The 11,267-nt window shown below is 40.9% G+C and overlaps 1 pseudogene across 1 annotated transcript in view; it reads left to right on the top strand.

Moving 5' to 3' along the window:
* Positions 1-8,349, top strand: part of LOC311242175 (zinc transporter Slc39a7-like) — a 53,956-nt pseudogene extending 45,607 nt beyond the window's left edge. Inside the window, exon 10 of the transcript in view lies at positions 8,095-8,349. The product of the transcript in view is annotated as a zinc transporter Slc39a7-like (transcript). The remainder of the gene's footprint in view (positions 1-8,094) is intronic.
* The last annotated feature ends 2,918 nt before the right edge of the window (positions 8,350-11,267 follow it).

Raw genomic sequence — 11,267 nt, 5'->3', positions numbered from 1 at the left:
ACCTCTCACACCTTTCACACCTATCACACCTATCACACCTCTCACACCTCTCACACCTATCACACCTCTCACACCTCTCACACCTTTCACACCTCTCACACCTATCACACCTATCACACCTCTCACACCTATCACACCTCTCACACCTATCACACCTCTCACACCTCTCACACCTATCACACCTCTCACACCTATCACACCTCTCACACCTCTCACACCTATCACACCTCTCACACCTCTCACACCTTTCACACCTCTCACACCTATCACACCTCTCACACCTCTCACACCTATCACACCTCTCACACCTCTCACACCTATCACACCTCTCACACCTCTCACACCTATCACACCTCTCACACCTCTCACACCTTTCACACCTCACACATATCACACCTCTCACACCTATCACACCTCTCACACCGATCCCACCTATCACACATATCACACCTCTCACACCTATCACACCTCTCACACCTATCACACCTCTCACACCTATCACACCTATCACACCTATCACACCTCTCACACCTATCACACCTCTCACACCTCTCAAACCTCTCACACCTATCACACCTCTCACACCTATCACACCTATCACACCTCTCACACCTCTCACACCTATCACACCTCTCACACCTCTCACACCTTTCACCCCTCTCACACCTATCACACCTATCACACCTCTCACACCTATCACACCTCTCACACCTCTCACACCTATCACACCTATCACACCTCTCACACCTCTCACACCTATCACACCTCTCACACCTCTCACACCTTTCACACCTCTCACACCTATCACACCTATCACACCTCTCACACCTATCACACCTATCACACCTCTCACACCTATCACACCTCTCACACCTATCACACCTCTCACACCTCTCACACCTCTCACACCTATCACACCTCTCACACCTCTCACACCTTTCACACCTCTCACACCTCTCACACCTATCACACCGATCCCACCTATCACACATATCACACCTCTCACACCTATCACACCTCTCACACCTATCACACCTCTCACACCTATCACACCTCTCACACCTCTCACACCTATCACACCTATCACACCTCTCACACCTATCACACCTCTCACACCTCTCACACCTCTCACACCTATCACACCTCTCACACCTATCACACCTATCACACCTATCACACCTATCACACCTCTATACCCATTCTGCAATCTGTTAATAAAGTTGTACTTAAGTTATGCTTTTACATTATACTTACTTAATAAGTGAATAGTTCCAAGTCAATCAAAAACGATGAGTTTTATTTACTCAAAACATAATGCGGTTTACAGTCTGTATCTACTTAATTATCTTAAGTTGTACTTAATTTATGCTTTTACATTATACTTACTTAATAAGTGAATAGTTCCAAGTCAATCAAAAACTGAGTTTTATTTACTCAAAACATAATGCGGTTTTCAGTCTGTATCTACTTAATTATCTTAAGTTATATTTAAGTTATGCTTTTACATTATACTTACTTAATAAGTGAATAGTTCCAAGTCAATCAAAAACTATGAGTTTTATTTACTCAAAACATAATGCGGTTTTCAGTCTGTATCTACTTAATTATCTTAAGTTGTACTTAAGTTATGCTTTTACATTATACTTACTTAATAAGTGAATAGTTCCAAGTCAATCAAAAACTATGAGTTTTATTTACTCAAAACATAATGCGGTTTTCAGTCTGTATCTACTTAATTATCTTAAGTTGTACTTAAGTTATGCTTTTACATTATACTTACTTAATAAGTGAATAGTTCCAAGTCAATCAAAAACTATGAGTTTTATTTACTCAAAACATAATGCGGTTTACAGTCTGTATCTACTTAATTATCTTAAGTTGTACTTAAGTTATGCTTTTACATTATACTTACTTAATAAGTGAATAATTCCAAGTCAATCAAAAACTATGAGTTTTATTTACTCAAAACATAATGCGGTTTACACTCTGTATCTACTTAATTATCTTAAGTTGTACTTAAGTTATGCTTTTACATTATACTTACTTAATAAGTGAATAGTTCCAAGTCAATCAAAAACTATGAGTTTTATTTACTCAAAACATAATGCGGTTTTCAGTCTGTATCTACTTAATTATCTTAAGTTGTACTTAAGTTATGCTTTTACATTATACTTACTTAATAAGTGAATAGTTCCAAGTCAATCAAAAACTATGAGTTTTATTTACTCAAAACATAATGCGGTTTACAGTCTGTATCTACTTAATTATCTTAAGTTGTACTTAAGTTATGCTTTTACATTATACTTACTTAATAAGTGAATAGTTCCAAGTCAATCAAAAACTATGAGTTTTATTTACTCAAAACATAATGCGGTTTACAGTCTGTATCTACTTAATTATCTTAAGTTGTACTTAAGTTATGCTTTTACATTATACTTACTTAATAAGTGAATAATTCCAAGTCAATCAAAAACTATGAGTTTTATTTACTCAAAACATAATGTGGTTTAGAGTCTGTATCTACTTAATTATCTTAAGTTGTACTTAAGTTATGCTTTTACATTATACTTACTTAATAAGTGAATAGTTCCAAGTCAATCAAAAACTATGAGTTTTATTTACTCAAAACATAAGAACACGTCACACGAACTCAAGACATTCAAGTTAGTAGAACTTTCATAGAAAATTTGGGTATACCCTACTCAAACTAATTGATTATTTTGAACGTGCGGGTTTACAGTGCACTGAAATACTGGCCGCTATGAAAACCAGAGACAAAAAATGCTCTGAACTTCATAAAAGTCAGACAAAGCTTTCCAAAAGCTCAAACAGTGAACTCCAAGCCCACGTGGTTGAACAAAAAATTCAAAGAAACAGACTAAGAAATGACGTAAACACCATGATCAGAACCGCAAAAAGAAATTTCATCAACGACAAAACTGAGGAAAACAAAAACAAACCCTGCAAACTTTGGAAATTACTCAATAATCAACTAGGCTGCAGTAAAAAACTTAAAACCAGATTCTCAAACATAAACATAAAGACGGACAACACGCTCATCACAGACAAGCTGGATGTAGCCAATTACTTAAACATCTTCTCAGGGGTGTAAAAAGTACCCATAAATTATACTTAAGTGAAAGTATGGGTACCGTCTCAAAATCTGACTCAAGTAAAAGTCAAAGTATCTGGCTAAAAACGCACTTGAGTAAAAGTAAAAAAGTCCTACTTTTAAATGTACTTAAGTACTAAAAAGTAAAAGTAATTTTTTTTTAAAGGGATAGACCAGTGGTCTCAAACTCATTCCATCGTGGGCCAAGTTTTCATATTAACTACCGGTATACACATTGCACCAGGTGAGTTACTTGAAGAGGTGAGCCAATTAGTGAAATCATCAGCTGGTGTTTAGGCAATGCTTGAATGAAACCAAGCATACACTCTGCCCACAATGGAATGTGTTCTGCGATAGACAATGCTGAAATGAAAGAACAGAGGACACTTTTTTTGCATAAAAATTATTTAATGCACTTCTCCATTGAACATTCTCTAACATGGACGGCATTCACATCACAGCATGAATAATATCACAATATTAAAAACAGAATGGTGTATCCTGAATAATATCACAATATTAAAGGCAGAATACTGGAGTACCCTGAATAATATCACAATATTAAAGACAGAATACTGGAGTACCCTGAATAATATCACAATATTAAAGACAGAATACTGGAGTACCCTGAATATTAATATCACAATATTAACCACATCATAATGTGGATCTGACTGTCTATTCTTCTGATAGCAGGTGTTTAATCAAAGACCCCGCTTTCTAGTGTTGCACAAGGACCAATCAGCATGGGTATGGGCGGGTTCATTTTCCATTGATGGGGATTTGATTGGCTGTTTACCTGCGGTTGCAGGATTAATAACGTTAACATTAGTTCGGCCAGATAAACAATTAAAATATACGAATTAAAATGGTTGGACCTGTGAGATTTGTACTTTGTACTTTGTAGGTCTGCATTTTAAATGTAAGGAGTAAAAAGTATGTTTTTTTCCTCTGAAATGTAATGGAGTAAAAGTACAAAGTATACAAACCTAATAATACTCGAGTAAAGTACAAATCCCCCAAACCAGTACTTAAGTATTGTAGCGAAGTACAATTACTCAAGTACTTTACACCCCTGCATCTTCTTCACAAACATAGCCACAACACTGGTAAACAAACTACCCTCCCACTCAGGGCATTATGGGGTAGAACACATAGTAGCATACTACAAAAACCTAGGGGTCCACAAAGACGACTTCAAACTTGAAATGGTAACAACCGATGAGGTACTCAAAAAATTTAGCGCCCTCCAACCTAACAAGGCCACTGGCCATGACAACATCCCCTCCAAATTCCTCAGAGACGCAGCAGCCGCCATCACCCCAGTCATCACACACATAATAAACCTCTCTATAAAACAGGGGCACGTCCCCAAGGACTTCAAAATTGCGAGAGTGACCCCTCTGCACAAAAAGGGCAGCAAATTAGACCCAGGCAACTACCGCCCTGTTTCTATTCTTACCTCCACCTCGAAAGTCATGGAGAAAATAGTCTACGAACAGGTCGAAAAGTAACTGGCGGAAAAAAATCGAATCTACGAATTCCAATCTGGCTTCAGAACGTCCCACTCCACTGACACATGCCTCCTCTATTTGAACGACCACATCAAACAAGAGGTGGACGCGGGCAAATACTGCAGCATGGTCATGCTGGACCTACAAAAGGCCTTTGACACTGTCAATCACTCCATTCTAATGGACAAGCTAAAAGCAATTGGTTTTGATAGCTTATCAGTGATCTGGATGCAATCCTACCTGGAGGGGAGAGAACAGATGGTAGAGGTAAACGGTACTCTATCCCCCCCCCTCACAGTGAGCTGTGGTGTTCCACAAGGAAGCATACTAGGACCGCTACTCTTCCTAATTTATGCAAATGACATGTCGTCAGCCTGTGACTGCAACTTGTTCCTGTTTGCGGACGACTCAGCCCTGCTGGTCTCTGACAAGAACAAGTTGCAGGTTGAAAAAACCCTCAGCTCGGAACTAGGCAAAATCTGCATATGGCTCGCTGATAACAAACTATCATTACACATGGGCAAAACAGAGTCCATTCTCTTCGGTTCAAATAACAAACTCAGCAAGACCGACGGCTTCTCAGTTACAGTGGGTGATAATATTGTCACAAGGAAAGACGAAATTACCTACCTGGGTTCCATCCTAGAGGCAAATCTTTCCTGTGACAAAATGGCATCCAATGTAATAAAAAAAGTCAACCAACGAACTAGATTCTTGTACCGGATCTCCTCTCTGGTAAACAAGAATACCCTGAAGACTCTGGCAGGAGCACTCATTCAAGGGTACTATGACTATGCGTGCACCTCATGGTACCAAAGCACCTCAAATGCGCTTAAAACAAAATTACAAACATCACAAAACAAACTGGTCAGACTACTACTTGACCTGAACCCCAGAACCCACCTCACCCCTGCCCACTTTGACAACCTAGGATGGCTTAGAGTAGACGACAGAGTACAGCAACTTGCAATGGGCCTGGTCTAAAAGATACACTATACGACCGGGGTGCCCATGTACATGTCAAAATACTTCCCATAGGTCAGTGAATACCACAACCACTACACCAGAGGAAGCTCAACAAATCATGTTAAACCCAGATTCGGCTCAAACAAGGGACTAAACACGTTTCGCAATTATGCCACAACAATGTGGAACGCCCTACCCAAAGCTGTAAAGGAATGTGAATCCCTGCCCACATTCAAAACCGCTCTTAAAGAGCACCTACGGGAGGCTGCAATTCGAAACTGGACACCGTAAATGCCCAAAACCCCCACCACCTCCTAATAGACAGTCTCCTCCCCACCGCATGTATATATTCCCTCCCCGCCGTATGTATATTTCTCTCCCACCCACCCACCCCCTCCTAATGTACAGTCCCCTCCCCATCATATGTATATACTCTGTCAGGATCTAGGGGTAACAGTACTGTATATTTGAATACCGCTTATGTCACAAATGTATCACTACTAAATACCTATATGTCCCTATGCCATAAATGTCATGTATGTTGTGTATGTCATAAATGTCTATATGAATTGAAAATGGGGGACCCTGATGGAAACAAGACAAACGTCTTTCTCAGGTCTGCATCCCCTTAACAATTGTATGTATGTACACTGTATTGTACCCATTCTGCAATCTGTTAAATAAAGTTTTCATTCATTCATTCATTCAATGAAATGCCGGTGGTCTTGCCCGCAACGATGTGCAATACAGTAGTAATAATAACATATAATAGAATCCAATAGAACAAGATTGTGCAATAAACAAGTAACATAGTAGGGCATATCGGTATATGTACATAAGTTATTTACAGAGCATGGAGGACATGCTAGGTCCTTTGGTAGTCCCTAGTTAGCAACACAGCAGTGGTGACTCGCCAGTCCTCATGATGTAGTGGCTTCTTCTCCAGACTCCTCCTCGTCATAGTTATCTGTCCATTGAAACATGCTTTGAAAAGACATCATTCTACTGACGGCTACAATCTAATAAGAGACAGACAACATTCTAACACATCATTGTTTGATAGTAGATGGAGTAAATGTTATGTGTTCGAGTAAATCCTTAACGATCAATCAATCGATCTTCGATTAATTGTTAACATCCCTAGTTTGCGAACATGTCGTTTAGAGTCGACGTTGGTATGTCCTGTCTTTGAAATGAAACTCCTGCCACTGTGTTGTTTTTAGTACGATTCTGTGGATATTGTTGGTTAACCATCTCATGACTTCTGAGATTAATATGAACACAGTTTATTTATGAATGATTCCCTATCTGCTTTATAGAGATGGTAACTGTGGCCTCTGTCCCAACACAGGAGTACGATACAGACTGGGGATGAAAAAAGCCCAGTAGCTTTACATTTTAAAAAGGCACACCACAATGTCTCATCACTAACATACCTTGGAATAGAGAGAGTGCATCTTCCAAGACGAGGGGGAGGTATAGATAATCTCCTACTGAGGAGAGAAGTGTGGTGGATCCATTATCTTAAAACTATGGCACCAACAGGACTCAATGAGGACTTTGACATTAGACCTTATTTGTAAATTAACTCATAGAGGGAGACAGTCAATAGATAGACTTTGTTTTTTCGTTTTCGTTTTCGTTTGTTTTCAGTGGCTAGGACCTGGACCGGGTCCGAAGAAAGTACCTTACTGCTGCCTGTCTTTAAATTATGTCTAATACTGTGTTTAATATATATATATATATATATATATATTCTCAAAAAAAATTCAAATGTAAAAGATAAATTGTTACTAGTGCTGTCAGGCGATTAAAAATGTATCTAATTAATTACAGGATTTGTAATTAATTAATCGAATTAATCGCATTTTAATCGCATAACCATTTTATGCCTGCTATTCTTTATTCTATAATCACATTTAAAATTGCATGTGTCCGGATGGCAGAATTCAGTACTGTATCTACAAAACCTTCTGTTTGATCCTCTTCCATCTATTAATTTGCTTAGATTTTTCAGGTCTGGTAAATTTTAGCATGGTGTTATTCACAGTCAAAGATAAAAAAAATTCTTTAATTGATATTCTCATTTGGTTCATTACAATTTACTCAAGCCTGAGATCCATAGATGTCCCCTAAATTGTAAAAAAAAAATAAAAAAAAAAGTGTAATTAATTTTGAGTTGATTTTCATAACGCGATAATTTGCAGTGTAATTAATTAATCTAATTAACGCGATAAACTGACGGCCCTAATTGTTACTTAATCGTGTATAAAATGTATAAATCATGCAAGTCTTGGGACCGCCCCTGATCACCAGGTGGGGCTGATATGTAATCTATTTAATTTCCTGTATAAAAAGATGTCATTTTTTGTGTTGTATTTATACTTGAAAAAGAACGGAAGGGTCGTCGAAACGTTGTATCCACTGCTATTATTTTGTCAATTAAAACACCTTGGAGCATCAAGTGAGTTGCGAGCCCCGCTCTGTTCTCTGTCCCACCAGGCCATGTGTCTACAGCTGCTGACAGCCGTGGGCGCTCTGGCCGGCACAGCCTGCTCCCTATTGGCTGAAGGTGTGGGCGCCGCGGCGACCGCCTGGATCCTGCCGTTCACGGCCGGAGGATTTGTTTACATCGCCACGGTGACCGTGCTTCCAGAACTGTTGGTGGGACGCGCCAGCTTGGGCTAGTCGGTGATGGAGACCCTGGCCTTGCTGCTCGGCGTGGCGATGATGGTGCTGATCGCAGAGTACGAGTGAGGAGGAGGAGCGGGGGGGGGGGGGGGGGGGAGGAGGGGGGGGGGAGGAGGGAGGAGCAGGGGGGGGGACTTGTGGGGGGGGGGGGAGGAGCAGGGGGCGGTGAAGGGACTCGTGGGGGGGGTGGAGAGGAGGGGGGGGGGGGGAGGAGGAGAGATGGGGGGGGATTTGAATGAGATTTCAGTTGGATGTATTTCTGATATTGTTACGTATTGGAACGGAGAGGAATATAATGTGGGCTTTTAAACTGAAGGAAGTTCTAAGATGAGAGCAGATCGACTGAGGAAGGAGGTGTTGAGGACAGCTGTCGTGTGCCACACAGGGGCCTTAACACTTTGAATGCCAGCCACGCTTTTTTGTCGTTAGTTCATGCCGACCTTTGAGTGCCCGCCAATGCTATATAGCGTTTGTTTGTCGTATTTTATTTTATTGGCGATTTGAATTCATATTTCATCAATCGAGCCTCAGGTTAGTGCTGCAGAGTCTCTCTGAGCTCAATTGGGAAGATACCGCCCCCTATCGTCTCTCCCTGTGGTACTGCACCCCATTACTTTAGACTGCTGAAGGGGGGGGGGACCCAGTTTCCTCATTTTACTTTTCCGTAAAGGCCAACTGAAGAATCCATTGTGCTCGCCGGCCCGGAAAACGCGTGGATTATGTATTTACAGTACCCAACACTAATCAATAAGCGCGATCGATATTTGGAACGGCGATCAGGAATTGGAATAATCTTTTTGGATAACATCTGATCTAAGGTAAGGAATATATTTTACCAGTCTTAGGATAATCAGAGCTATTTTCACAGATATAAGCTGTAACTGAGGGGTACAATCCCCTGACTGTATTGATAAGTATGGTATCATTAAACCACTACCGCTTTATGTACTTTAATTACTGGCCATACAGTACACGATATCTAAGTATGATGAACACTTTCCCACATATGAAATCAGGTCCACACAAAGGTATAAGTCAAATATTTAATATATAGCAAAGGGTACATATAATAGTTACTTATTACATTTATGATTTGAATGCACTTGTAAGGCAAATGAGTATTCGTAGGCAAATCAACACTGAATGTCCAATCTCTGGTTACACAGGAAGCAAGTATACAACCTGGCTCTTAGGGAATTATAGCGATGGTCACTTAATGATTATAGCTGGATAATATACTGAAGGGATCCCGCCGGTTGTAAGCCAGTAGGGGGGGTAGGAGAGCCGTCGGCTGTATCCCGTCTGGTCAACGATTTCTAGGGAGAGTCCAGGTACAGAACACAGTGCCCGTAGAACCTTGATCCGCAGATGAATACACTTGGGCTCTCTTGTAGACGATAGCTGTAGCTGTAGCTTTAGGTCCACAACGAAGAAGAAGCGAGGCGACCTCAGTCTGGTCTGAGCGCCGTCTCACCTTGGCTCCTCTCGGGGTAAATCCAACACTCACCGGTGTTGGCGATTATCCGCTCCACAAATCAAAGCACCAAAGCAAATAGATATTCCATGCCGTATAGGGCTCAGCAGTCGTCGGGGTAGGTAATCCAATGTGCAGGTCCACTCGTCCTCGCCTAGAACTCCTCGGATGAAAGCACCACGCGTGGTCTGCCCAACCTGGTTAAGACTCTAGATAACGCGAGGAAACGATGGGGGTGCTGCTCACTTTAGAACTCTAACCGAACGATGCACCATACATAATAGACTATTATTACTTAATAGAAATACGGTGCCAAACTTTGGCAATTCAGCTATTAATTCGCACAAGGTCTCACTGCTATTCTAAGGCCAAACAGGCCGTACTACACCGCACGCGGTATCGTGGGGTGAGGCTTCACGTCTTGTTACTTAGTTGGGTAGAAGGGTAAAGGACTAAGAGGAATTCTACATTTCTTGCGCCATATTTATATGCACGGTGGACAAGTAGTGCCGCTCTGCTTTCGGTAGCCGTATTCCTGCGCGGAGCTGAGGCTAGTAAGGGCATGTCTCGTCGGTACCTTTGAACTTGAACGCCAGGGGCTTGTCCCTGGCGCCTGGTCCTTTTGTCCAATAAGAGAATGAACTATTATGGGCTGTAGTAGAATAAAGGGATATTCCGTGTATATGTACAAGGAATATACAAGGGATATCAAACGATATACAAATACTATTAAATATATATCCATAAATAAATATATATATTCGGTTTAATCTGATCCTTCACAACATAAGCGTTTGCCCTATGTGTGTGTGTGGCTGTGCGAGCGATCAGGAAATGAGACAATCCATATTTCAGCCCGCTTCTATAGCGTGCATAAGTACACATATACTATCGATAATCTAGCGTTTATTTGAAAACGATTCAAAATAGGCCGAAAAATTACAACGTTTTTGTGTATTCCAGAATATTCCAGTAAATGCCTTTTATCACGGAATCTTTATATTTTCCTTGAAAACGAGGGCTTTTCAAAATGCTATAAAACGGAAATGAAGCGATTAAAAAAAGAAAACAATCCGTTTCGACAATGTTGACTGCAAACAAGTCATTGATAAGCGACGGGCAGATTAGACACATAGCCATAATTTAAGACAGATTATGCGTTCACAACGCTATCATTGAAGTGGGTGCTGGCATTCAACCACGTTTTACCATGTAAATGGCCGGTAATCAAAGTGTTAAAGACGTGCATCGACCACTTCAATTTCAGAGAGTTTAATAAACATTTAGCTGGTCCTTACTAGCTAGCTCGGGTCCCCGACAGATAGAGGTAGAGGATGTCAGAACGTCAGTTAATGCTTTCCTTTTCTTTTTTTTTTATAAATACACTTTTTGTGGCGCTCGTCACCAACGCAAGAGACACCGGGTTCCACTCCGGCTGTCAGCGTTGCCTCCGGCTTGGGCCGGCCGTCATACTAACTCAATTGGCAGAGTTAGCGGGTGGAAGTCGATG

The sequence above is a fragment of the Notolepis coatsorum genome (genome assembly GCF_963971535.1).
Source record: "Notolepis coatsorum genome assembly, chromosome: 15".
NCBI classification, from domain to species: domain Eukaryota; kingdom Metazoa; phylum Chordata; class Actinopteri; order Aulopiformes; family Paralepididae; genus Notolepis; species Notolepis coatsorum.
This window is presented reverse-complemented; position numbering and strand designations above follow the sequence as displayed.